Here is a 25,912-nt window from a genome sequence, read left to right on the forward strand (position 1 = left end):
ATAACCGCCCAGCCGCCCTGTTTAGGGTGACCAGTTCCCTCCTTCATCAGGGAGCTCGGGAGGACCCCTTGCAAGGGCGTGTTGAGGATTTTGGACAATATCTGCACGATAAAATCGCTCAGATCCAGGATGGTTTGGACTCAGATTGGGTAGATTCGGACGGGATGACAGAGGTAGATCTTGAAGATATTATCTGGGAAGAGTTCGATACTGTGACTCCCGAGGACATGGACAGGATACTGGGGAGACTGAATGCGACCACATGTTTATTGGACCCGTGTCCCTCCTGGCTGGTACTGGCCACACAGAAGGTTACTCGAGGCTGGCTTCAGGGAATTGTCAACACTTCTTTGATGGAGGGTGTCTTCCCTACTGCCTTGAAAAAGGCGGTGGTGAGGCCCCTCCTCAAGAAGCTGTCCCTGGATCCAGCTGTTTTAGCAGGACTATCGTCCTGTCTCCAATCTTCGTTTTATGGCGAAGGTTGTTGAGAGTGTGGTGGCACGACAGCTTCCCCAGTACCTGGATGAAACTGTCTATCTTGACCTGTTCCAGTCCGGCTCCCGGCCTGGGTACAGCACAGTGACGGCTTTGGTCGCGTTGGTAGATGATCTCTGGAGGGCTCGGGACAGTGGTTGTTCCTCTGCTATGGTCCTATTAGATCTTTCAGCGGCTTTTGATACCATCGACCATGGTATCATGCTGCGACGGTTGGAGGGTTTAGGAGTGGGGGGCACCGTTTTTCGGTGGTTCTCCTCCTATCTTTCTGACCGGTCTCAGATGGTGTTGGCAGGAGGGCAGAGATCGGCCGCGAGGCACCTCATGTGTGGGGTGCCACAGGGGTCGGTTCTCTCGCCTCTTCTGTTCAACATCTACAAGAAGCCGCTAGGTGAGATCATTCGTGGTTTTGGGGTGCAATGCCATCTATACGCGGATGATAGCTGTATATTTCCACCCCTAACCACCCCAATGAGGCCGTTGAAGTGATGTCCCGGTGTCTGGAGGCTGTGCGGGTCTGGATGGGGAAGAACAGGCTTCGACTCAACCCTTCCAAGACTGAGTGGCTGTGGATGCCGGCATCCCGGTACAGCCAGCTGACTCCATCGCTGACTGTTGGGGGTGAGTCATTGGCCCCTATGGAGAGGGTCCGCAACTTAGGCGTTGTTGTGACCCAGGTTCCTGGACCCGGACTCCTGGACTCGGATGATTCAGAAAGTGAGGGAGAAGACCTGGCAAGCCCTGCTTCTCTTGAGCCCTTTCCCTCCCTGGCACCCACTCAAAGGGAGGAGGAGGGGCCGGCAAGACCTGATTCCCTGGAGCCTTCTTCTGATTTGGCAACGCCCCAAGAACAGTTTTGGAGTGATGCAAGGCTGCGCAGGCGTGATCGGCGTGCGCAGCAGAAGCAGTGTTGGGATAAAGCCAGGTCATAATTGTCATGCAGTGACATCTGCAGAGACTATAAATAGGAGGCGGGACTTCCTGGTTTTTTGTCTTGGACAAAGCAATGAATTGGCGCGGGCAAACTGTATCAATGGAGGGAAGAATATATTCATGAGTAATTCTGGCCTTATCTATAATTTCCTCGTTATCTCCAGAAACTTGGCAGGCCCGTGGGTAGACGTGGCCAGGACATATATCTATGTAAATAAAAGGAGAAAAGAAGGCCTCTGACTGACTCTTTGCTGGGAGTATTGGGGGGAGGGAAACAGAACAGGCGTTCTCCTGGATGTACGGCTGTCTTTAGAAGAGCATATGACGGCCATCGCCAGGGGAGCTTTTTATCAGGTTCGCCTGATACGCCAGTTGCGTCCCTTCCTTGACCGGGATTCCCTATGCACGGTCACTCATGCCCTTGTCACTTCCCACTTGGACTACTGTAACACTCTCTACATGGGGCTCCCCTTGAAGGGCATCCGGAGGCTCCAACTGGTCCAGAATGCGGCTGCACAGGTAATGGAGCAACTCGAGGCTCCCATGTAACACCTCTCCTGCGCAGGCTGCACTGGCTTCCGGTGGTCTTCCAGGTGCAATTCAAGGTGTTGGTTACCACCTTTAAAGCGCTCCATGGCATAGGACTGGGTTATTTACGAGACCGCCTGCTGCCACCAATAGCCTCCCATCGACCTGTGCGCTCCCATAGGGAGGGTCTCCTCAGGGTGCTGTCAGTCAAACTGTCGACTGGCGACCCCCAGGGGGAGGGCCTTCTCTGTGAGGGCGCCTGCCCTCTGGAATGAGCTGCCTCCAGGGATTCGTCAACTCCCTGACCTCCGGATCTTCAGACGCGAGCTAAAGACCTTGTTGTTTTATCGTGCAGGGCTGGCTTAATTTAATTTTAACATGGGTTTTATCATGGTTCTATTATAGTTTTAAATTTTGTTTCGGCTACATTGAATTAGATTTTTAAAATGTTCTTCATTTTTATGTAATCTGTTTTTATCTGGCTGTAAACCGCCCTGAGTCCTTTGGGAGAAGGGCGGTATATAAATTAAATAAATAAATAAATAAATAAATAAATAAATAAATAAATAAATAAATAAATAGTTGCATTTCAATTTGCAGATGCTCTTTTCTTTCAGCTCAGGCTCTTATGTCTTTACAGACAAGATTTGAATCTTTCTTTTGCTGCAGTTGAGAGCCTGAATAAAATAGTGGTATGAGATGGATAAGAGCCAAGCAAAAAGGAATGTGTGGGGAAATTGATTTCATTAAACAGAAAAACAAAAGTTCTAAGAAGTTGTCATAATGTGTGGTGATTCTACAAAATTTTGGTGATTCTAAGAAATGCCTTAGAAACTATTTTCTCTTGCTGAAAAGCAAATTGTTGGTTCCCTAACTGCCATAAAATATAAAGAACAATAACCAAAAAGATTAAGAAGCTGGAGCCACTTCACAAAGATATGCAGTAATGTAAAAGAGGTTCAATCTGTGAAATTAAAATATGGGAAGATCAGGACTAGTGAAAGAAACTTATTTATAGAGTGCATAGCTGTAAAGGGAGGAATTGACTGCTTTTAAAATGAAAGAGATGGACAACAGCTAGGTGGGTTGTAGAAGATATCACAAGACAATGAAGCATGAGGATGTAAGTGATGTTCTGCTTGTGGGAATGTAGCTGAATTTTGTGGCAACAAAAGGCAGGATTAAACAGGCATTTGGTCTAAGCAATAAAACAGTTTATTGAGCTGAGCCAGAGTCACGGATAACCCAGAACCCAAGTTGTATCTGCATGTTGCAGTAACCACAGTTACCTGAAGTCTCACTGAACTTAGTGGCTTTACTTCTGAATCAATGTTTTTAGGATTGTATCATTAATGAAAAAATGTTGGTGTAGTGATATTTCTAAGCTGCCAAATCTTTAATTCCAGGTTCTGTGTATAGAATTAAAGGAAAACAAGATTGCTGCATGAACATTGCAAGGTATTTTATGCTGTTTATTTTCCATCCTTTTCTATGAGACTCTCACACATTGTTTTGGGATATGTTGCTCAGCAGTTCCATTCCGCTGGAACCTTCTGGGGCTTGAACTTTGAAACAAGCTGTTACGTTACCTAAATACAAAATTGGATTTTAAGATAATGGCTTTATAATTCAATTTTAAATTATATAAAATACTATAAAAATGTGAGGGGTTTGCATGTCAGAATTTTAGTATAATGTCCAGAACGCTGAATAATATCCAGAATTATATTGTTGGAGTGGGTGGGAAGCTGCTTTAAAATAAGATTGTGATGTTCTTATGTCCCATTTAATAAGAACTGGTAGCTTCTTACTACCATATTCCCTTGGTTTGGCTGTCCAGGATTCAATAATTCAAAAGTTACTTAGTGCAAGTACTTTTGAAAACCTGTTTTTAAAATTTCTTGTTAAATAAAAATGTGTTATTGTTTTTTTTAAAAAAATCTTAATTGTTGAGCTGCAGAATTAGTGCTGGTCTCGCTTTAGCACAAAGCTGCTGGCCATAATGTTGAAACATGTTTGTAAGGAACACACATTAACTCTAAGAAAATCCCTAGCTTGTGCCAAGAGAAATCTTGTACACATAAGCACATAGGTATCTCCACTGCTAGTGCTATCAATTAAGAACTGTAAAAGTATGGAATACAAAATGTATTCAAGGCGAATATTTTATTGCATGGTGCCCACCAAGTCTTAAGCAAGTAATTAAGAATTGCTTAGAATGCAAAAAGAAATGAAAAATGGTTTTTCCTTTTATCTCCAAAGTCAAGCAAGTTTTAATTATTTTTATCTCTATTTACATTACATTACAGTAATGTAAATAAAGATAAAAATAATTAAATTACTGTAATTGTCTAGAGAGTTTAAGATTTCCGTGTTGAATATTTTAGAAGCAGTCTCATTTGTTCAAAGATAGGCAAAGTTTTCTTCACTCATAGTTCATTTGCTACCTTGTATGACACAGCATGATGCTTTCTGAATGTTTTGCTGTAAGTTGCTTGCTTTTCTGTATGAATAAAAAATATGAAACCATAGTGTTGAATGAGGGTACAAGTAAAAGAAGCTTTTTTATTAGTATAAGCTGCAGAAAGTAAGCAGCTGCCAAACCAAGAGATAAGCATACCTTGACATACTTGGCTGAGCTTTTCCGCTTTTATGAAAATGCAAATGCATGGTTATATATCCAGCAATTGTTGCAAGATATTAGACAAATGAGTATCAAAACAGTTGTAAATATTTGGTAATATGAGAAATATGAAGATGTTCTTTTTAGAAAAGTATTTCTATTGGAAATATTTCATGAAACAACCACAACACATATATTCTTAATAACTTCTGGTGAGAAATGTTTTGTCTTGACAAAGAACTAAAGATAGCTCTTGCTTTGCAAAGAGGCCAAAGCAATTCGTTTACTTGCTGTTTAAACCCATACTGTATCACTTACTATCCCATTTTAGAAATCCTTGTCAAAAGTTACACTAAGCCCATTTGTACCATGAAGGCTAGAGTCATTTCCGGATAAAAGCATGAATTTTCTTTATATTTATACAGTTGACTAGCTATGACCATTGGAAGATATTTGAGGAATTACAGTAATGGGATTTTATTCTGAAAAATAAATGATGCAGGAATTGAATCTCAATTTAGAAATATCTTGTGGAATGTCATTTGGTATATGAAGCGTTACTGTTAGGATAAATGGATACCAGAGCATTTCTGATTTTTCTACTTTCTGGTCCACTTATCTGTCCTGTGCAGTGTTCAGTGGTGAAATTTTGTGACCTTTTTTGCATACTTCTAACTGGAACCTGGAAATAAGTGTTTGAGATAACATATGCATTTATTGTTTAAATCTTCTTCTGCATTAAATGACTGAGTTTGATTATTGATCAGAAGATTATGATTATTGATCTGAAGAATATGGTTAGTTACTTTCAGAAGAATACATGGTGACTTGGGAAAAATATAGAATTAATAATTTCTCGCTACTTCCTTACTGCATATTTTTTCAATATGTTGGTGGAATTTATAAAGTAGAAGCCAAAGTAATATTGATAGCATATGATTTTTGGATTATATGCAAGTGTTACATAGTCTTGCCTAGAAAAAATCCACACTTTTAATACAAAAACATGACACAGTTTAATCTTTATTTATGAAAGTACAATAGCTGGACATGAATAAATGCATTTCAACTCAGATGGATGTGACAGAATAGTTCCAACTCTTTGTGTTGAGTGTGACTTACATTTTAGAGATACAGTATTCAAAAATTGGAGTCATTTTCCCCCCTTCTCCTGCATGTTCATGCTTGATTTGCTTCTTGTAGCATGTTACAGAAATTGCATCTACTCCCAAAGAGATACAGAATTGAACAGGAAATGAAATGCTTCTGATGCCTAGATGTGCAAAATAGAGTTCATGGGGCTACCCATAAAAATATTCTCATGAAACTTGATAAGCATATGGCAGGTGAGTCAGTGGCCATATTTTCTGAGAATCTACTACTTCCCCCCCTCCCAAAAGTTTCTTAATCTCAGCTGTGTTTTTGTAGAGAGCGGGAGAATAGGAAACAGTAGTGATAAATTCTCTGAGTGACTTGAGCTAGGTTCTTCAAAACTGCTGATATAATTCAACTCATTTACTCCATAGATCCCAGTCTGTCTTGCTGCTTACCCATATGTCCAGATCCGATATACTCCTGCCAGATTCATTTGGGATCAGATGCACTGTGCCTTTCCCTGCATAAGTAATGAAGCTGGGCCTTTTTTTTTTTTTTAGCCCAAGATACAGATTTGATTATGTTTCCTGGCTGAATTTCCAAAGCGCGGGTTAGTAGCTGATTTCATTAACCAGATGAATAGAAGTCTTTCCATTGTCGCTCATCTCCCCTTCTGACTGTATTTCTCATTATTACTTGCTTCCAGTGCCCTGGATTGTTGACAATTGACCTACATGCTTTGTGAAATGAACTTGACAAAGGGGGAGATCATGATGTCAGTAGGTGATTGCAGGTCCTTAACCGAATGGCTTTGCTTGGGTCTGCTTTTTTCACAGAAATTATGAAGCACAGAAATGATAACATTTCTTTCCTCTGTCTTCCATTCCACACGTCACATCTGCTTCTATAGTATTCTACAGGAAAAGAGGGAAAGGAAGATCCTGAGCATGTGCAGTGTTCAGTTTGATCTAGTGGGTAAGGCACCAGGCTAGAAAACAGGCACAAAACTGTATTGGGCCAGTCACTCTCAGCCCAACACACCTCACAGGGTTGTAGTTGGTGGAAAATAGAAGGAGGAGGAAGTACTAGATATGATGACAGCCTTAAGTTATTTATAAAAAATTAATAAAGGCAGGATAACAATTCTAAAAAAAAAATCTAAAAATTTGGCATTTTAAAATACTTAAATTACAACATTGGAGGAATGTATTTTGCTTCTGGTGACTGAAATTTATGCTCAATCACATATAAGGGTCCATATTTTTCTTCAAATTAATGGTATGTTTTATACAAGTGTTTTAAACTAGTATCAATATTTATGTGTATGTGAGTCGGCTACTTTCAGCATTATTATGGTTGGTCACACAATCAACCAAATTTAGATTGCATTTGGCATTTTTAATCCACCCATCAAGTCCTTCCAAAGGACCAGAGATAGGAAAATGTTGTCTAGGATGGTATTAAAGGTATTGTTGCAGGATGTAAGCTGTTCTAAGGAAAGCTGCCTTTTGCAATTGACTGATATCATTTTGTCAATGCTGCTGGCATTCAAGTGGTGCTCCAAATGTTTTGGAATTGCACCCAAGGCACCTATTGCTATTGTTCCTATCTTGGCTTACTTTAGCCATATCTGTTCTATTTGCAGGTCTTTGCATTTTGTGGTTTTCTCCAGTTCTTTCTCTTTTGTTCTATCATCTCCGAGTACTGCAATGGCTACTATCCAGATTTTTTTCTTCTTCTTATCAACAATTGTTATGTCCGGGGTGTTATGTGGCAGGTGCTTGTCTGTTTCAATTCAAAAGTCGCAGAGCACCACAAACAACAGTAGGACAAAGTAGCAATAATGGTATATTGGAATATCTGCAAGAAATATTTGCCTGCAAACAAGTACTGCTGGGATCACAAAATAGACAAAGTAATAGAAAACAAAGACACTAGAGTGCTCTGGGATTTCACCTTTATTATTATTTTCTTCTGAAGAATATTCAGCAAATGGTGGTAATATAGGATTAATTCAAGCTTTATCCAAAGCCTAAGAAGCCCAAGTACCATTCTAATACTTATGTGGTTCTGACCAAAGGTATAATGTTAATTGTGAAGTGAAATAATTCTAACTTTTGTGTGGAGTGAAATAATTCTAACTCTTAAAGTACCTTTTAAAGTAGTTTTCTCTTAGTGAAGTTTCTAATACTCCAGTAATTATGGGGAAAAATTTACTGACTCACTTTATAATCTCTATTGTTAATTCTCAATATTTTAGAAACTTTTCCAATTCCTTTTAAACTACTTTTCTGTCATGTGATATTGACACATGTATTATGATGCTTGGATGTGTTGTGTTCTAGATGTTGCTAGTCCTTTTTCCTTGTGCGGACACACGGTAGTTATTGTGGAACATTTTTTCAACATTATGATTCTATGAATAGTCTGGGCCATCAATTTCATCTTTTTTCATAAATTCCAATGCATCATTTTTGCCACCCAACTATGTCTTTTTCAATAATAATAATAATAATAATAATAATAATAATAATAATAATAATAATAATAATAATAATAATAATAATAATAATAATAATAATAATTTAATTTGTATACCGCCCTTCTCCCGAAGGACTCAGGGCGGTTTACAGCCACAATAAAATACAAAAACAACACATACAATACTAAAAACAAACATTAAAAAACTTATTCAATTTGGCCCCATTTTAAAATACAATATCGATCCTGTAAAATTAATAAAAATTTAAACCCATAAAACCAGTTAAAAATTTAAAAAATTCAAGCCAGTCCAGCGAGACGGAATAAATAAGTTTTAAGTTCGCAGCAAAAGGTCCGGAGGTCGGGTAGTTGTCGAAGTCCAGGGGGAAGTTTGTTCCACAGGGTAGGAGCCCCCACAGAAAAGGCCCTTCCTCTGGGAGCTGCCAGTCGACATAGCTTGGCTGACGGCACCCTAAGGAGTCCCTCTCTGTGAGAACGCACCGGTCAGATAGATTCTATAATCTATCTGAGCAATTGTGTCATAGCTGTTTATTAGTGGTCAACAATCTAATGTTTCCCTTTGCATAATTTACATTTGCTAGTGTTTCTAGTTCCTTTATATTTCATTTTTATGGCATTTGTTAGTAGTGCCAGTTCTTGTGTTGTAAATATTAATCCTTCCATTTTCTTCTTGATGGATCCAGTCTGAAGCCATTGCCAAATTTGGCTACTATTTCTTTTAAAGCGCTGAACATAAAGAGGTTTACTATTATATTTTTACTCTGCCTTTTATATATTTTGTTCAATTTAAGGTGTAAAACATGGCTAATATTCCTGCCTCATCTTTTCCTCACAACTGTTTAGTTCTGTATTCCACTGTTGATTCTGTCATATTCAAATATTTTTCCTTGCAGATATTTATTAATAACATGTTTTATATATTCATTTAGACATACAATCTCATTCTCCATTGTTCATTCCCCACTTCACTTGTAACAAACCATGACCAACCAATTTTCCTTATTAAATATAAACAATCTTATTGGGTGTAATGCATGATGTATTGTCATAAATTTTCAGATCTTTCTAACTAAAGCAATTAGTTCAGCTTGTGTCCAACCAACAGTATCTGTTGCATAGCATATTATTACAGGGGGATTCCAAGTATTAATGGCTTTGACTATGTTATTTTCACTCAGTTTGATTTTAGAACCTTTCTAACTCATATAACATAATAACAGAGTTGAAAGGGACCTTGGAAGTCTTCTAGTCCAACCCCCTGCCCAGGCAGGAAACCCTACACCATTTCAGACAAATGGTTATCCAACATTTTCTTAAACATTTCCAGTGTTGGAACATTCCAGTGTTGGAACTTCTGCAGGCAAGTTGTTCCACATATTGATTGTTCTAACTGTCGGGAAATTTCTCCTTAGTTCTAAGTTGCTTCTCTCCTTGATTAGTTTCCACCCATTGCTTCTTGTTCTACCCTCAGGTGCTTTGGAGAATAGTTTGACTCCCTCTTCTTTGTGGCAATCCCTGAGATATTGCTATCATGTCTCCCCTAGTCCTTCTTTTCATTAAACTAGACATACCCAGTTCCTGCAACCGTTCTTCATACAGGTATGCTTTAGCCTCCAGTCCCATAATCATCTTTGTTGCTCTTCTCTGCACTCTTTCTAGAGTCTCAATAACTTTTTTACATCGTGGCAACCAAAACTGAATGCAGTATTCCAAGTGTGGCCTTACCAAGGCATTATAAAGTGGCACTAACACTTCATGTGATCTTGATTCTATCCCTGTTTATGCAGCCCAGAACTGTGTTGGCTTTTTTAGCAGCTGCTGCACACTGCTGGCTCATATCTAAATGGTTGTCCACTAGGACTCCAAGATCCATCTCACAGGTACTACTATTGAGCAAGGTACCACATATACGGTACCTGTGCATTTTGTTTTTTTGGCCTAAATGTAGAACCTTACTTTTTTCACTGTTGAATTTCATTTTGTTTGCTAGCGCCCAAAACACTCATTTTTCATATTGCCTTCTTTTTCATTTGAGTGTGCAAAATATGGTTTGTTTCTAAAATAACCCAATTATACCTTTTCTTTGTTGCCATGCAAATCAGTATGTATGTTCCATCTGACTACTCAGTTTCCCCCTTTTAATGCCAGTATAGCAATTTATCGATTCCAAATTTCATCTTAATGTCAACACTAAAGATTCCAACTGTTTTTAAAAGTGTATTTCTATAGATTTTTTACATCTAGTTTCTAATCATCCATATAGAACAAATATGAAACTTTTCTCCTTGTTTATTTCATTGCCCAATGGCATTTTATTCAAAATCATCAACAGTGGAATAAGAACTGTGTTAAAAAGGAATGAAAGCAAAAAGTCTTCTTGTAAATTCCTTTTCTAATTTTGATTTCTCCAAGTTTTTCTGAGTTTGGCATCTATGCTATTTTCCAGTTTTCAACTGTATTATTTTAAAATGTTATATTTTAAAATTAATTCCAAAAATGCTCAAGCATATCTTAATTCATCTATGGAATAGTGAATTGAATCTTTTTTTTTTTTTGTAATCAGGTCAAACTAAATAAAGATTCATTTTACTGAGGGTTTTTTTTTTGCATTTTTAAGCATTGTCTTATCAATCAGCAGTTGTTTGGGTTTTTGAAATTTCCTTTTTGCTTTTTGTGTACGTTTAATTGTTCAATTGTTTGTAGATGTTACTGGCAATTTACTTTTGTTAACTTGTATTTTGTAGGATTGGATGAAAAATATTGGTTTTTGTTTCTTTGGTTTTCTCTTTTAGGATTGGAAATGTTCAGTTTATGGTTCTTTATAAATCCTTGCTGTAATGTTTGAAATTATTCATAAAACAAAAATGTAAAATTGACAATTGTTTTAGCCCAAATCCCCCCCCCCATCTCAGTGTACTCCCCTCCCCTCCCCTGATTGTATTGCTTTTTCAAACTTATTTTTATTTTCCTATTTTTCAGGTTTTTTAAAAAAATATTGCAGACTATAAGTATATTTGAACTTTATTTTCCAGTTTAATTTTCCACTTTAACACCATATCTTCCCTTTGGTGGCTTGCTTTTAATTTATAATGCATTGCTATTGTTACTGCTTTTATGAGGCTGTATTTGAGAGGATTAGTTTCTTGGATAATTTTTTTTACAATTGAGCAGCCCTATTTGCATCATGCAAAATTCTGTTTAAAATTTTTTAGTAGATTTTAAAGGAGATCATCTCAAATTATTGTTGATAATCAAACAAATATCATTAGTTCATTATTCTGAATAGTGTTCATTATTTTCATTGGCTGCATCCAAATGGGTGCTCATGTTTATTTGTTCTTTTGTAGCTTTTGCAGCCCATTTTTCTTTTTCAGTTTCAAATCTTTTGTTTGCATGTTTTAAAAATTGTTGTTCCAACTCATTAAGTCAACTATTTGGAAATGCTTTGCTTCTGTGTATGATACAACTCTGATACATGAGTCGTTTTCACTGCTATTTGATTCCAGAAATTTTATTTTTCAAATTTCATACCTTAGAAACCATAGTTCAGTGGCTTTGATTCCCAATAGCATTTCACAATTTCTTCTTGGTTTTTATTAGTTATCCACATTTTTCAATGATTTCTTTCCAGGACCTTTGTGTTTACTCATAGTGGTTGCTTAGAGAAGCAACAAGTCCTGTATCTGACTTCTCACTCAATACCTGGAAACTAAAGCACTGGTTTTCTAGGTTTCACTATTCAGAATTATAATGATAATTGTACATATTAAATAGAAGTAATTCTCGATTTACAACGGTTTGTTTAGTGACTGTTCAAACTTACAGTGACACTGAAAAAAATAACTTATGACTGTTTTTCACACTTATGACTGTTGCGGCAACCCAATGGTCATGTGATCAAAATTCAGACGCTTGGCAATTGACTCATATTTATGATGGTTGCAGTATCCCAGGATCATGTGGTCACCTTTTATAACCTTCTGACAAGCAAACTCAATGGAGAAGCCAGATTCACTTAACAACCATGTCACTAATTTAACTACTGCAGTGGTTCACTTAACAATTGTGACAAGAAAGGTCACAAAATGGGGCAGAATTCACTTAACAAATCTCTTGCTTAGCAACAGAAATAAATATTATTATTTTTATTTTAAAAAGAGCTGTGATGAGCAACCCTAATCCATTTTAGTTAAATCCCATTATGTTCCAGGCCTATTTAGTCATGTTTGTTGCTACTCTTTTCTGTATATCTATTATGATGTGCAATTGTATAAGGACATTGTGGCTTTTGGCTTCCAGACCTAACCATAACCGAGGCTGATAAACTATGTGATTGGCGCCCTGATATACACAATGTTGATTCATTTTGGTGATTGTGTTTAACTCTTTCTTTCCAAAATAAGTGCATTGTGATCATGAGCTTCATGGAAGTTTGCATTGGGTTGTGTTCATATTGTGCAGTATAAATGTGCCTACATTAGAACATTGGCAGAAAACTGTTGACCGCATTCCAAGCTATTGTATTTAGTATAATTATGTAAACAAGAGCAGGTAGATCTTGGACACATTTAATCAGAAGCATGATCGGTGAAACTAATCCTGTGTGAGTGTGGGATTGAAATGTTAGCTTCTGGAAATTTGAAATGCCACTCTTTGGCCCTCTATTTGGTACGCAATGCAGCATTTCTCACAATTGATAGAGCTGGACTTGAATTGGTGCAGGTTATAATCAGTATGGTGGGGAGAGGGGAATAGGATCTCCATTCTTGTTCACTGGAAAAATTATATCAATGGAGAACGCTGCTTCCGAGCCTGTCTTTGGAATTTTGTGTAATTATTATTTTTAGCTCATCATGATATTATTATTATTTTTTTATTATTCAAAACGTTTTACAAAAAAAAATCCCCCCCTTTCCCCCCAACCCCCCTCCCTTCACTAATCCCTCCCCCCTCCCCCCTGACTTCCCAGATGAAGCACAAGGTAAAGTTAAAAATAAAACAAACATATACTAAGAAGATTTTCCCCCAAAACTATTATACCAATTTTCCCTCTCTAGCTCTGACTTCCTCCTAAAACAACCAAAATCCTTCAAGAAGAAAAAAATAAAAAATAAAAAAATTAACAATTAAGAATAACAAAATATGTAAATCAATAAAACAAATTAATCCTAAAGTATTTAAAACCAACTAAAACATAAAAATCCAATCCAATTCAAAGAATATCTCCCTTATAGCTTCTATAACCATATAATTTTTCCCCCAGGACTTTCTTACATAAACTCTTTCAAAAATATTCTATTCAAAATACAATACAACACATTATAAAATTTCAATACCAAGAATTACAGTAGCTATTCAAATTTAGTCCATCCTCGTCAAAATCCAGTATAAATCCAAATACTTAGTCTTTTATAATAGATATAAAACATATAATCAACCCATTTCTTCCAGATCTTCCTCACATATTGTCTTTCAGGGACAGTAATATTTTTGTCTGTTAATAATTCAAAGGATAATACTTTTGTCTCTTGCCATTTTTTTTGATGCATTAAGCTCTGTCTTTCCTTCATTTCTCCTTTTGAAAAGTCAGTCACAATATTGCCTAATAGATCCTTATGTTCAAAAATCCACAAATTACTACCATATATTCCATCAATCCAAAGAGAGAATTCTTGAAAAGCATTAAGCCTGTAAATTTTTTCAGTTCGGGAGACAGCCTCCTGTAGCACAAATTCTGACATTTCATCCAAACTATTTAAAGAAAACTTCTTTACATCAACTTGTTTATTCACGATCATATCTTCATATTTATCCATTTTTATTTTTATCTCCTCCATTGCATTTAAGTCCTGTTTCAGTTCATATTTTTGAATAATTAAATACATTCTTTCTGTGTAATCCTGTATAAAGTCACAAATCCATTCTTCTGAAAGAACCTTCATGGCAAAGTTCTTGCTGAAAATCCCCTGATGAAATACTTAAACAACATAATATAATCCAACAATCCAGAATCCAACACAATAAGATGATGTCTCCATTCAGTTTCGATTTCGCAGCAAGGCTGGTCTATTTGCAGTTAGTCTAAAACGCCATTTTAAGAGAAGGGGAAAAAAATAATTTTTCTCTCCTTAAAAAAGGAGGAAGTCAGGAAATCAACAATACTTGCAAACCAATAATTGTTCACTCATGCTTCTTCCACCTGCTTATAGAAATCCACAAAAAGAAATCAATTGTTAGCAGAACTTGGACACCTTCCTCTTTTCCTGTTGTTGCAGGAGACGCGCTGGATAATGGAGGTAGGAGGAATTCAAAGGGATTCGACCTTTCGGGACTTTGCATAACAAAAACAAAGCCCCTACCTCTCTCCCCCCTGCTCTTTCCCCTGCTCTCTCAACCAGAGAGGGAAAATTAAGTCGGGAACAGCTGTTCGTAGCTATTTACACCGGCTTTTACAATATCCAGTGCGGAGTGCCATAAATTAGCACCCAGCGAGAAAGGTGGCGCCAAGCGGAAGTCCGCTCATCATGGTATTATTCTATCCTTCTAATATTGCTAGCTGTCTAATTATTCTTTTTTTAACAGAGTGAGGCATAAGAGATGTCCACAGAAAAAAGTGGAGCATACAAGGGAGTTGAGTTTAAAATGAAACCCACTCCCATTTTAAGTTTCCAGCATATGTAACTATTCACAAGTGTGGTGAGGTGCCACTCTACTTCTCAGTAATGTTTTAGCTTGACATGGGGGATTTTTGGCCCTATGCTGCAAAAGTGCATCATAGGCCCGCGAGATAGAGAAGCAGCTTCATGTTGTGCCTAAGTAACCATGGGACCTTGTTTTCTGTCTCATGCCTGTCTCATTCTGTCTCATGCCTGCAAGATTTCAGCCCAGTGCATAAAAAAAAAGTGCTCCTTTTTTACCTGAAGCAAAATGTACGGTAGATGTGGGTGTAACATCAAGGACCGTACTGAAAAGCTGCTACGTGAGATGTGCATGTTCATGTTGCTGAAATATTTGGAAATGCCCTCCGTTTAGAGAGAATTTTTTTTGGTAATAGATTGGTGGGTTTCTTTCCTGTTCTCAGTCCAAGTAGGTGTTTCTGTCCAATCTGGCCCATTTTTATCTATTGATTTTACCATTGAGCAGAACATACTGAATCTTGAGTGGGACACATTCCACGACAAGCTTCAAAAACACCTTGCTAAATAAATGTTTCTTTTTTGTGAAAAATATTACGCTGTTTGTCTCCGCATGCTCCAAGCATTTGGATCCTCTCCTTCAAACGAATGCTCCCTGCCAGATCACCCTGTGATTGAAGTTGTATTGAAATCTCAGAAGGCAGCCATTCTCTGGCATTTGGCATCTTTTGCCTTGAAGCAACTAAGCACTAACTTTCCTTGATTTTAAGTACCTTTTTAACTTTTATAACCTGAATTCTGCCCATCGATAATACTTTTCTGTTTTTAATTGTAGAACTGACAAGTAATCAATAAATGCATATTGTTATACCCTTGATTTGTTCTGAGAGAGAGGGGTGGGAGTGTGTTAGAATATAGTAAAATGAAACCTGGCTAGAGTTTGGATGATTATTGGTCATCTAGGGGTATCAATTGTTGAAAATAAATAAGAAGAAAGTTGAAGAACTTTACAAAAAGTACAGTAATATTCTGCTTGTATGCTGAAGGGATGTGCATTTATTTATTTATTAAGAAAATTTATATGGGGACTCTGAATGGATTACGGGAGCAAAACTTCAAATACAAAAAACTCAGTATACTCCTATCTCTCGGCCACAAAAATCAAATTGTTGGCAGTATACCATATGGCGAACCTTTTACTCACCAAGTGCCAAACAGGTACATGCTTTGCTTATGCGTGGCTCCTCCCCGGGACGCTGCGTGTGCAACCACACTATCTCCACATGCGCACGGCTTTTGCATGCTCCCCTGTGCACTGTGGGCACAACCGCACCATTGGCGCATGAACACGGCTTTTGCATGGCTCCCCGTGCGCTGCATGTGCAATTGCACCAACTGCACATGCGCATGGCTTTCGCACATGTAATGCATGCACCCAAATGCCATCTGCGCATGCACATGCTGTGCGCAGGTACTCACGTACACATGCACACACGCACAGGAGAGCTCCAAAGACCAGCTGGGTCTCCGGAATTGCACACATGCGCATCAGAGACCCAAACAGCTGGGGCACACATGCGTGCGCAGCTACAGGTGAGTTGGGCAACAGCTCGCGTGCCTGGAAAGATAGCTCTGCATGCCATCTCGGCTACGCGTGCCATAGGTTCGCCATCATGGCCCCATACTATTACCTGATGTGTGGCAAGATGTATTCTAGCCCTCCTATTTATTAACCTAAATGTCAACTCAATTAATCCAAGCCTTCTTTCTTTCTGTTCACAAGATAAACTGCTATTATCAGAAAAATATTTGCACAACATTATCATAAAATTTATTGTTGGCAAATGGGAATAATATTGAGTCGATACACATTTACAAATATCTTGCAGTGTTATTTTAGGCTCCACTATCATGGAGAGAACATTTTTCTATCCAGCAAATATTGCTCAGTGTAGTTCCTCAGCTATCTGTTCAAAAGACTCCCTACTTTGTCTCTGCAGCTTGTAAAGTCTTTGTAGCCAAGATCTTCTCGCAGCTTCTCTGTACTGTGGTACTTAACTCTGTACTTTTAGAAATCTTGCTATCCTTGAACCCATTCACTCTAAATAGAGCTATTTTTGCAGTTCCAGAGTGTATTAATGCGGCTCTGTTTAAGTCTCCATGGAGCTTGGTATTATCATTTTAATGTATAATTAGAGCTAACATTTTTTTCCTAGTAAGTCTGATTCCACTGGTCCTCACATCAGCTCAACCTGATTTGTTGTTGTTAGTTGCAAAATCGTGTCCGATCCATTGCGACCCCATGGACAACATTCTTCCAGGCCTTCCTGTACCATCCTCTAAAGTCCATTTAAGTGCACGCCTACTGCTTCAGTGACTACTCTTTTGCCCTCAACCTTTCCCAGCATTGGGCTCTTTTCCAGTGAGTCCTTCCTTCTCATTAGGTGGCCAAAGTATTTAAGTTTCATCTTCAGGATCCGGCCTTCTAAAGAGCAATCAGGGTTGATTTCCTCTAGGACTGACCGGTTTGATCGTCTTGCAGTCCAAAGGACTCTCAGGAGTCTTCTCAAGCACCAGAGTTCAAAGGCCTCGATTCTTTGTCACTCAGCCTTTCTTATGGTCCAACTTTCACAGCCATACATTGCAGCTGGGAAAATCATAGCCTTGACTATACACATTTTTGTTGGCAGGGTGATGTCTCTGTTTTTTAGTGAGCTATCTAGATTTGCCATAGCTTTCCTCCCCAGGAGCAAGCGTCTTTTAATTTCTTGGCTGTAGTCCCCATCTGCGGTGATCTTGGAGCTCAGGAAAATAAATCTGTCACTACCTCCATTTCTTCCCCATCTATTTGCCAGGAATTGAGAGGGCCGGATGCCATGATCTTAGTTTTCTTAATGTTGAGTTTCAAGCCAACTTTTGTACTCTCCTTCTTCACCTGCATCAAGAGGCTCTTTAGTTCCTCTTCACTTTCTGCCATTAGAGTATTATCATCTGCATATCTGAGGTTGTTGATGTTTCTCCCAGCAATCTTAATTCCAACTTTTGATTCATCTAGTCCCACCTTTCTCATGATGTGCTCTGCATATAAGTTAAATAGGCAGGGCGACAGTATACAGCCTTGCCGGACTCCTTTCCCAATTTTGAACCAATCAGTGGTTCTGTGTCCAGTTCTCGCTGTTGCTTCTTGTTACAGCTTTCTCAAGAGACAAATTAGTCTGGTATTCCCATCTCTTTTAAGAACTTGCCACAATTTGTTGTGATCCACACAATCAAAGGCTTTAGCATAATCAATGAAGCAGAAGTAGATGCTTTTCTGGAACTCCCTAGCTTTCTCCATGATCCAGCGTATGTTGGAAATTTGATCTCTAGTTCCTCTGCCTGTACTTCTGGTAGGCTTAGAAAACTTGGAACTCCGTCGCCTACGACAAGACCTAAGTTTAACTCACAGAATCATCTATTGTAATGTCCTTCCTGTTAAAGACTACTTCAGCTTCAGTTGCAATAATACTAGAGCAACCAATAGATTTAAACTTAATGTCAACCGCTTTGATCGCCTTGCAGTCCAAAGGACTCTCAGGAGTCTTCTCAGCACCAGAGTTCAAAGGCCTCAATTCTTTGGCGCTCAGCCTTCCTTATGGTCCCACTTTCACAGTCATATATTGCAACTGGGAAAACCATAGTCTTGACTATATGCATTTTTGTTGGCAGGGTGATGTCTCTGCTTTTTAGAATGCTGTCTAGATTTGCCATAGCTTTCCTCCCCAGGAGCAAGCTTCTTTTAATTTCTTGGCTGCAGTCCCCATCTGCAGTGATCTTGGAGCCCAAGAAAATAAAATCTGTCACTTCCTCCATTTCTTCCCATCTATTTGCCAGGAATTGAGAGGGCCGGATGCCACGATCTTAGTTTTCTTAATGTTGAGTTTCAAGCCAACTTTTGCCCTCTCCTTCTTCACTGCATCAAGAGGCTCTTTAGTTCCTCTTCACTTTTTGCCATTAGAGTGGTATCATCTGCATATCTGAGGTTGTTGACATTTCTCCCAGCAATCTTACTTCCAACTTTTGATTTATCTAGCCCACCTTCCTCATGATGTGCTCTGCATATAAGTTAAATAGGCAGGGTGACAGTATACAGCCTTTCTGGATTCCTTTCCCAATTTTGAACCAATCAGTGGTTCTGTGTCCAGTTCTCGCTGTTGCTTCTTGACCCGCATACAGCTTTCTCAAGAGACAAATTAGTCTGGTATTCCCATCTCTTTTAAGAACTTGCCACAATTTGTTGTGATCCACACAATCAAAGGCTTTAGCATAATCAATGAAGCAGAAGTAGATGCTTTTCTGGAACTCCCTAGCTTTCTCCATGATCCAGCGTATGTTGGAAATTTGATCTCTAGTTCCTCTGCCTCTTTGAAATCCTGCCTGTACTTCTGGTAGGCTTAGAAAACTTGGAACTCCGTCGCCTACGACAAGACCTAAGTTTAACTCACAGAATCATCTATTGTAATGTCCTTCCTGTTAAAGACTACTTCAGCTTCAGTTGCAATAATACTAGAGCAACCAATAGATTTAAACTTAATGTCAACCGCTTTAATCTAGATTGCAGAAAATATGACTTCTGTAACAGAATCATCAGTGCTTGGAATACTTTACCTGACTCTGTGGTCTCTTCCCATAATCCTAAAATCTTCAACCAAAAACTGTCTACTATTGACCTCACCCCATTCCTAAGGGGACTATAAGGGGCGTGCATAACCGCACAAAACGTGCCTACTGTTCCTGTCCTATTGTTTTTCTTTTCTTCTTCCTATATACATATATGCTTATACCTCCTTATATTTACCCATATATGTGTTTATATATTATATAATCTTTTTGTATGATACCTACATATATTGTTATGATAAATAAATAAATAAATAAATAAATAAATAAATAAATAAAAATGGTTCTTGATCCACATACTGCTGGAGCCTAGCTTGTGGGATTTTAAGCATAACTTTACTAGCATGTGAAATGAGTGCAATGGTGTGATCGTTGGAACATTCTTTGGCATTGCCTTTCTTTGATTAAAAACCTGATTTAAAAAAGGTTATTGGCAAGTTTCCATCTCTAGGACTCTCAGTGAAGAGTCTTTTTCCATTTGCATTGAAAACGCCCAAAGTATCCTTAAGGTGCCTGTGTGGGATGGTTGATGCTCAAATCGATCTTCAAAGCAACATCAATTGCACATCAATTGATGTTCAAATTAATCAATCTCTCTTTCTCAGCCTTACTGCACATGGAGTCTTTCCAAGTGGGTATATACCAGCATATTTTTTCTCACTTGCAGTTCTGGAATTTTGCCAGACTTTCATTTTGGCAGGCTGGATGCATTGTCTTCTGCCATCTACAAAAATATTCCACATCTCTCTAGATATCGTTATGTGGATGGCTGAGTAGAATCCCTGAGGCGTGTGCCCTACGTGACCATTGTTTGCATATGTCTTGGTTGTCTAATTCTAGACCTTTATTTGTACAATCCACCTCATTTTGGATTCAAAAATTTGTAAAAATTGCTTTAATTTTAGCCTTCTAGATTTTCATTTTTACCTCTTGTATCTTTTATCTGACTATTGGACTTCTGGCCTCAATAAAGGTTTGATATGCTTTCATTTGCTTCTATGCTGTACTTCTGCCTTTCCATTAGCTTTGGTGTTTTTTTTAAGGAAATTATTTAAACTTTGTCTCTTGATTCTCAGATCTGCAGGGAATGATGCAAATTGTTGGTGCTTTATGCCAAATCTGAAATTTGAATTTTAGTTCTAAAATGTACTAAAAACTTGATAATCTCTAATTCTTTTGATTAAATAGATTATTTTTCCTCTTTATTATGTTATGGTAAATCTTAACGCACTATATCATTTCTATGTAATAATATGTTTAAATAACTTAAGAGTATTAATTAGAAAGACTGTGAATATGTGCTTAATTATTATAGTGATTAAAATTGGGGTTGTGCTTTTGGCTATTACTTGGTGTCATTAACTGTGATGTGCCATTAGCATTATTTGAAATCTCTATTATTGGACATTGATTTATTTTGAAATGCTGCCAATTTCAATGATTTCTTTTCTTTTCTTTTGTAGATACAGGAATGGTTCTTCACATGCAACTATTTTGAAGATGTGGCCTTGATAATAAAGGTAAGTATCTACTTTTTATGTCAACATGGTCATTTAATCCCAAAAGAAATTTGGAACTTTTAAGGTCTCCTTGTCCTTTGGCCGCAAAAGTAATGGATCAAGTCAATAGATGAATTAAATTCTGGAAGATTTCTGTGGTGCTACAATAATGATTCATTTCTATGGATTTATTGTGAATAGCATGAGCTTTACTTTGATTGTAGCCTATCAGAGTATAGTAGTGTGATACAACCTTTTTGATTTTGCTGTTTTTCTAAGGCTAAAAACGTTAGTCATGAAACAATATAAAGTGTTGGTTCAGGGTGGATAAAAATCGATGCTTTTTTTAAAAAAATGGATTTTTTAAAATTTAAATTGGATTTTTTTATTTTTATCAAATTTATTTTAATAAAATGCATTTGGAGTAAAAATCTATCTAAAGATAGTTTTCTGTTTAAAATATATTAATAATTTAGTTTGTTCCGTATGAAATGGAACTTGGTTATGTAGCATGAGGCTGTATATTCTGCAATATTTGGACTGTCGGTGAGTCAACAGCAGGTCAGAGGAAGAGCTGCTGCAGGACAGAGATGAGAGTTGCTGTTTAAAAATTATGATTTAAATCGAGTTGATTTAAATCAAGCCTTTTTACATGTGATTTAAATCGATTTGATTTAAATCAAATCCACCCTGTGGTGGATTGTGTTATTTACAGCAACAGCCCCAACCTTTTGGGCACGAGGGACCGGTTCTGTGGAGAAAGCTTTTTCCGCGGACCAGAGGGGTGTGGTTTCGTGTGCTTCCTACATCCCACAGATGGGGCTTCACTTGTTTGCATGGCCCAGTTGCTGGCATGTTGCAGACCGCTGTCGGTCCACAGACCGGGGGTTGGGAACTCCTGATTTACAGGCATTTGTAGTGGCCAAGGGAGGGGGGAAATGATGACATATGCATATTGATGTCACAGTGCAATTAATAAAACTTACTTAGACATTACGATGCAAATACAAATACACAGTGATGTATAAATATCTCTTCAGTTTTATTTTAGTTCATTGTTTTCAAAGCTGTTTCTTCATTATTCCATATAAGAATCAATACAGCCTTCCTTGAGTTAGTTCATTATGCTTCTGCCTTTGGAATATGAAGCCTACCATCTTCACACTCTTAGCACAGAAAGATATAACTGTTACATTATGTCATGTCCTCATGTATGAGGTTTAACATGATTTCCTCCCCACTCTTGTGGGAGAGAGAGTTTATCTCTCTTTACATAGTGTATATCCTGAATTGTTTTATTGTGGTGTTGGTACTATCAGAAGGCAGTAAAATCGTCTCTAAATAATAGTAAATATAACTCCTGCTAGCTCTTCAGCTGTTGGCCCTATTTACAGAAATGAATGGCAAGCCTGAAATAGTTCTAAAATGCAGCTAGTCCCGGTAGGAGCCAGCAAAATACGAAGAATAATTCTGTCAAGTTTTTTTCATACATACTTCCATAAATATATTTTAAACTTGGGAAATGGATAGGTATGTTGAAGGAAGCACTGAGGGTGCTCATGGGCCTCTGCTTACATTTTTGGGTCCTCTCCGAGCCCCTTGATAAAAACACATATGGTGTGATAAAACTTAACAGGTTGTTTTGACAAGTGAAAAATGACATTTAATGGAAATTCTTCTCAAAACTTACCATATTTCTCTTTCTTCTGCACTCATGCATTCTTCTAAGATAGAACTGTACCTCTTTGTCTCTGCCTGGCACTTGGAAGTTCTCATGGAACTTCCAAGTCCATGAGTGCAGTTTTTAAGTTTTAATTAGATAGACCATCTTGGTGGGTTTGACTCTTTCATCTTGCCATACAACTCACATCTACTCTGTAACTATGATCAGAAGCTTCCTATGAAGGCCATGCTTTCCTAAGTTTTACATTTATCTTTCCTTTAAAATCCTCTTTCGCTATGTATTTTTTTGTATTTTTATATAAACTATTTCTCTCTGAACAGATCCTCGTCACAACATAATTGCTATTTTTTAAATTTTTCATGTTTCTAATTAATGAGATTGTTTTTGGAATAAATGTTTATTGTATCGCTTTTAAAAGTATTTTTGTGTTTTATGGAAACATTTGGTCTTAATTTATGCATGTTCTACAACTATTTTATTCTAAACAAGCCTCTTATTAACAAATCAATAAACTTAACTCCTGGTTTAAGTTTTAAATAGTTAATTAACCATTCATATTATTATTTTAAATTAATTTAATTTCATTCGATTTTCATTCTTGCCAAATTATAATTTTTTTATGAGGCCCTATCAGTTTTGACAATATGGTCCTAGAAAAGCCATTAAAAGGTAGTTGTTGCCCTCAGTTCAATAACAGTTTCATATATTTGAGTTAAATTGTCTTTTATTTTAAAAAGGATTAGTGAACATTGCTTCACTAATTATATTGAAAGAATGGGAAAGTTGTTAAGAAAGTGTCTAGGGAGATTCTCAATCATCCAGGTGATAGTTATTCCCAAAGGTGCTTTTTCCAAAAGGCAACTGGACTTTCTTGGTGTTTTTTTTTAAAAAAACATTTCTGAAGTTAACTGAAGAAGTTTCTTGGATAAGAAGCAAAATATTTTCAAAGAAAAAAACGAAGAAAGTCCAGTTTCGTTTGGGAAAAAGAAACCTTTTTTGGAAAACATTTGGGACATTTTAAGAGCGTGAATTCTCACTCCTCCAAGGTTGCAAAGACCAACTTCCTCATTGAAAAAAACATGTAGAAATGGAGTTGGATAGGTACCATCAACATGATAGCCCCCTGCCAATCTTCTCCTTTAGACATTTTCAGTGTGGGATTACAGATGAGAACAGATGTTCAGCATCTGTGTCAGAATCTCAAGGGCCAGTCTTTCTCTTCCAAACAAGCAGCATCAGCATGAGGTCATAAAGACTGTATTTTTTTTTCTGTTCCAAATAGGCAGCATTATGTTAGATGGCATTATTTCATGCCAGGCACAACAATAAATGGTTAAGTATGTTTCTGTGTCTCGCCATGATAGATAGAAGGTATTCAATGGGTGCAGTGTCTTTTATAGAAATTGATCAGTCAGTGGTAGAATATGGGCACAGTCTTTGACTGAAATGAACAGTAACATGAGTTCAGAGAAATGGTGGACGACAGAAAGGCAGAGAGGTTAGCTTTTACGAGGATCATACAGTATCACAAGATGGACAATCACGGAAAGAAAGAGACACTACACAGATGGATTAATGCTTGAATTTGAGAGAAAAAGATAAAGGGAGCTATAAACAAATCTGCAAAGTCCCTCTTTCTCCCTAATCCCTATCAATTTTACTTCCTCCCCTCAACCTTATAAACCTCAGTTCTGTAAAACGGTTACAGCCCTCCTGGTTGACTGCATTGAAATAGGAGAAGTAAACTAATATCCTGTTGTGTGTTGCTGCTTTTTGGGTACAAAACTGATCAAATGACTACTTTGCTTTCTTTTGCCTTTGTTCCTAACCTTTAGGTCAGATAAAAATTGGCTGGCAATTTTTACTTAATTTACTTTGATTTAAATTTGAATTCTAATGAAATCAAATCCCTAGCTTTTCCAACCTCTTTGTCTCAGTTTCACCATTATTTAGAACACCAGCATAGTGTTTCAAATGCAGATTTTGTTCATCCATCTGCCACCAGTTTTTGTGCCACGGACTGAGGCCATGGAGTACAGGCTTAAAGATGATTATTTATTTGACCAGGGAAATCTTTGCACCGCAGGCACTTTTCTCTGCAACGCTGTTTATTTCTTTTTATTTGGCTAAGGAATTTTGATTCATGTAAGCAAAGAAAACACAAATTATCACATAAGGGTGGTTGAATGTATTTCATTGCAGAGATAAAACAAATAACTTGTGAAGAATTAAATTGAATCAGTACGGTAAAAATATAGAAGATGCCGATATAATCAAGAAGCAGATATAACAGGAATCAAATCATGCTTGGAAGAAAAGGGAATAAAACATGTATCGCTCTTACACAGTGGTTAGAAAAGCAGGAGATCAAATGAACTTAGAAAGTAAAATAAACCTTGTCTTTATTTTTTTTAATTTCAAAGCAGTAATCATAAAGAACTTTTTTCAATAGGATTGTTATAAAATGGTATATTGTCCTTCACAAAACTGTCCTATTTCTTAACAGCTCCAATTTTTGGAAAACCCTTTGTTTTCCATAAATGTTCAAAGCAATATTAGTAAACACAATAAACACTGTTAAAACTTAAGTTCTACTGGAATCCTATTTGGGATATATGACACACACACACACACACACACACACACACACACAAACATACACAGTTTGTCCTGAACCTTCCATAACAGAGAGGAAAAAGGAATGCAAGTGGGTTGGTCAGAAGAAATTAAAAAATTCAAAAGCCCAAAGCAAAAAAAAAAAAAAAGAAAGCACTACCTTATTTGGTCCAGAGTGCTTCCCAGCAATCAAGGGAGGTAACTACCTTACTTAAAATTAAGACAATGAAGATGGGGCATCTTGCAAATGTATTTTGAGATATAAAAATGTTATGTGCATTTTTTTGGTGCATGGATGCTACACTTACTTTGCGTTTCTCAGTTATTTCTGTCCGATGACTTTTAGATTTTAAGAGCTTGCAGAGTCCAGCTGGATCAAGAAATGTTAATTCACTTGAACTAATATAGATACCGGCTGAAATGTCCTGTCATGTCTCAATATGGCAATCCTCTTTTCTGTGCTTATTAAGAGAAGAGAGTTAGTGTAAAGTTAGATCACCTCACCATCTGTCACAAAATACAAACCGCCTTCTAAGCCACCTCTTTGTCTGGACTGGATTCAGGTGTTTTTGTCTGTAGTAAATTCTGGCTCTGGCTGTGCAATTTGGACTTCAGAGCTGAGCATGATAGCTTCAATCTTTCA

At 37.4% G+C, this 25,912-nt stretch overlaps 1 protein-coding gene across 9 annotated transcripts in view; it reads left to right on the forward strand.

The window, feature by feature from the left end:
• The window catches only part of PLCB4 (phospholipase C beta 4), a 199,234-nt gene that overhangs the window by 17,737 nt on the left and 155,585 nt on the right, over positions 1-25,912 (forward strand). For 6 of the 9 annotated variants that reach the window (XM_058181332.1, XM_058181370.1, XM_058181359.1 and 3 more), the window contains exon 2: positions 20,934-20,990. The gene's annotated coding sequence lies outside the window, so the exon portion shown is untranslated. Of the gene's footprint in view, positions 1-3,362; positions 3,415-20,933; positions 20,991-25,912 lie in introns of all 9 variants that reach the window. The other 3 variants (XM_058181410.1, XM_058181322.1, XM_058181351.1) reach the window with 1 other exon arrangement.

Source organism: Ahaetulla prasina, chromosome 1 (assembly GCF_028640845.1).
Source record: "Ahaetulla prasina isolate Xishuangbanna chromosome 1, ASM2864084v1, whole genome shotgun sequence".
Classification (NCBI taxonomy): Eukaryota; Metazoa; Chordata; class Lepidosauria; order Squamata; family Colubridae; genus Ahaetulla; species Ahaetulla prasina.